The sequence below is a fragment of the Orycteropus afer genome, unplaced genomic scaffold (assembly GCF_000298275.1).
Source record: "Orycteropus afer afer isolate SDZICR_OR568_19922 unplaced genomic scaffold, OryAfe1.0 scaffold00034, whole genome shotgun sequence".
Lineage (NCBI taxonomy): Eukaryota > Metazoa > Chordata > Mammalia > Tubulidentata > Orycteropodidae > Orycteropus > Orycteropus afer.
Window position 1 is genome coordinate 15,074,953 of NW_006921621.1, and position 3,890 is coordinate 15,078,842.

Sequence of the window (3,890 nt, forward strand, 5' to 3'; positions counted from 1 at the left end):
CCAGCCACTCAACCAGGCCCAGCCAAGTTGACACACAGACTTAACCACCACAAGTCCACCCCTTGTCAACTTGGCACCTGTACAGATCTTCAATAGGTGGCATCTGTACAGATCTTTTTCACTGGGTGACTCCAGGCCCCTAGTTCCTGAGTGGTGACCTCACCCCCTTGGCCTACCGGCCCTGTTCCTCTTCCTCTTAGGCGTGGCAGCCCTGCCCCCTCACTCTTGGGCTGCAGCTAAACTCCATCCCATTAGCTCACATGAACGAGCAGCCCCACACTCCAGAACCAAGTTGGTAAGGGTCTGACTCTGAAACCTAGGGGGCTGTGGTGGTTCTACCCCAAAGGCCATGGTCCTACCCTTTCAGGCTGAGGCAGCTCTGCTTCCCGTTTCCTTGGTCTCTTCACTTCTGCTGATTAATGCTGAAGGCAACCCACTCCGCAGGTAATGTTCCTTCCCTCAAAGCACTCAGCTTTCTTGCTCCATGGGCCGGCCAACCTGCTACTCCATTTCTTGCCAGTCTCTTGTACCAATTAACGCCCGAAGGCAACCCACTCCTCCAAGTAGCCACCTACCCAAAGGCATCCAGCTTTCTCCTCTGTGGGCTGGTAAGCCTATTGCTGTTTAATGCTGGTCTCTGGGCTCTGCTACTGTCATCTCTCATGCTGGTCTCTCAACTCTGCTCCTGTCATCTCTTATGCCGGTCTCTTGGCTTTGCTTCTGCTGTCTCTCATGCCATATGCTGGGGTTTCTCTGCCAGGGTCTAGGGTCAAGGACACACTCTACTCCTGTTTCCACATTTTAGGTATCTGTCAGAGCAGCACTCCACTCTCTCGGTATCATATTCTGTTTTGGTTACTTAGTGCTGCTCTGACAAGAATATACCACAAATTGGATGGCTTTAACAAACAGGAGTTTATTCTCTTACAGTTTGGAGGCTTTAAGTCCAAGTTCAAAGTGCCAGGCTCTAGGGGCTGTGTGAAAGCCCCTCGACCTTGGGCTTCATTTCTGTCTCTTGCTCCCGGCCCACCAAAGCTAGAAGCATCTCTTCATTCAGGCAGCTACTGGCTGCTGAGGCTAACAAGCCCAAGGTCAACAAAAAAATGTCACAGTCCTGATGTTACCAAACCACATGGCAGGTGATTAATTTAAGTCCATTGAAAGTCTCAAGGTTGGCAGAGCATGGCAGGCTGCTGAACAATAACAAGGCTACCTGCAGGGATCAAGCATGCCATAAACTAGAGACCATTCCCCAAGGCTTCTCCTTAGATATATAGGAAGCAGACCACATCCTTAAGGCAGCTACACAGCTGTTCCCAGTAGATTCCACCATGGAGTTGATTACCAGTCTCATCATGGGGAACACTACATCCAGCTGCCCAGCCACTCAACCAGGCCCAGCCAAGTTGACACAGACTTAACCACCACAAGTATGGATTATACCTCAATATAAAGAAAATCCTCAAAACTGGTTCAATAAACAGTTTCACGATAAATGGAGAAAAGACTGAAGTTGTCAAGTACTTCATATTATTGTTTCTACAATCAATCAGTGGAAGCAGCAGTCAAGACATCAGAAGATGTATTGCATTGGGCAAATCTGCTGCAAAAGACATCTTTCAAGTGCTAAAGAGCAAGGATGTCTCCATGAAGACTAAGGTGTGCCTAACCCAAGCCATGGAATTTTCACTCACCTCTTATGCATGTGAGAGCTGGACAATGAATAAGGAAGAACAAAGAAGAGTTGATGCTTTTGAGTTGTGGTGCTGGAGAAGAATGCTAAGATTACCATGGTCTGCTGAAAGGACTAACAAATCTGTCCTGGAAAAACTGCAGCCAGAACGCTCCTTGGAAGTGAGAATGGCCAGACTTTGTTTTCCCTACTTTGGTCATGTTTTCAGAAGTAACCATTCCCTGGAGAAGGATATCATGCATGGTAAAGTGGAAGGTCCACGAAGAAGGGGAAGGCCCTCAACGAGATGGATTGACCCAGTGGCTGCAATGATGGGCTCAGGTATAGCAAGGATCATGAGGCTGGTACAGACTGGGCAGTGTTTTGTTTTGCTGTACATTGGTTCACTATGAGTTGGAGACGACTCGACGGCACCTAACAACAACAACAAATAATAATGATTTTGTCATCCTCCATTTTGTGATCTGATGTGGTCACCCTCCATTTCCACATAATGCCAATTTTCCCACAACAATCTTGTCTTTGTAACCTAACCATGTCAATAAGTGAGGTGTGGCTGTTCATACACTGCTGGTGTGTAAAGCTCAAGAATAGGAAAAACTAATGAAAGAGAATAGAAATGAGAATAGTGGTTACATCTGATTTAGGAGGTATTATTGAAAAGGAAGGGGCCCAAGGGAGCTATTGATTCAATGAAATATTTTTCATTGGCTTAACTAACTAGCAGCAAACACAAGCTGCAATACACAATCACCATATTGTCTCATGGTTACTACATGAGTTCCATGCCACAATTTAATGGCACATCTTGACCATCTTACCTATCCCACGAGACATCTTGCTGGTCCACAAAGTTGATGATATCAAGGTGACAGGACATAAAGAGTATAAAATAGTTTTGAGGAAGACATACATATGAGAAAGTGGGAGACTGAACTTCTTTATTGATGTTTTTTGAAGTTTAGTTATCTTGCATATAGGTGTCTTCTCCAAAATAAATGCTAAGTTGCTTCACTTGTGCTAACTACCATTAAACAAAAACAAACAAACAAACAAAAAGATACATTCTTTGTTGGACTTCTTTAGAATTCAGAGGCAATATGTACCATATGTGGCATATTATTCTGACTTACCAGGTCACCTGAAGTCATATTTGAGACTCAGAGCAAAAGAAGGGTATCCAACTGATTCACTCTATACTGGAATTTGGTCTATCTGATAAAAGTGTTTGTGGTGGTTATGTTTTTGTGTCAACTTGGTTAGGCCTGGTTGAGTGACTGGGCAGTTGGATGTAATATTCCCCATGATGAGACTGGTAATCAACTTCATGGTGGAATCTACTGGGAGCAGCTGAGTAGCTGCCTTTGGGTATGTGGTCTGCTTCCTGTATATAAGCAGCAGGTTTGGGAATGGTCTCTAGCTTATGACACGCTTGGGCCCTGCATGTAGCCATGTCATTGTTCAGCAACCTGCCATGCTCTGCCAACCTTGGGATTTACAATGGACTTCAATTAATGGCCTGCCGTGTGGTTTGGTAACACTAGGACCATGCCATTTTATTTGTCGACCCTGGGCTTGTTAGCCTCAGCAGCCAGTAGCTGCCTGAGTGAAGAGATGCCTCTAGCTTCAGTGGGCTGGGAACAAGAGGCAGAGCTGAAGCCCAAAGTCGAGGGGCTTTTACCCAGCCCCTAGAGCCTGGCAGTTTGAACTTGGACTTCTAGCCTCCAGAACTGTAAGAGAATAAACTCCTGTTTGTTTAAGCTATCCCATTTGTGGTATATTCTTGTCAAAGTGCCACTAGGTTACTAGAACAGTGTTTATGACAGATTGGGGAGTATTGTTTGGAGTCTATGGAAAGCCCTGACAAAGAATCACAGCAGAGGCCTTTGGCCAAGACCTCTGGCAAGTAAACATTCTCCTTTGAGAATCCACTTTGAGTTTGCTTCTGGAGCTTGGACACAGCATTACCATAGAATTCAAAGTGATCACCACGAGCTGTTTATTATCCGGGCCTCCTAGCTATAAAACTGGGCATGGGAGAGGCGGGGCAAGATGGCGGACTAGGCAGAAGGATTGCACAGACCCTCTTCAACAAAGAAAAGGGAAACCAATTAATACAGACACAGAAGATAATCTTGGACCCCTGAGCCTTGAAGGAAAGGATGCAGATTTGGACTAAACCCCAACTAGCAGAAGA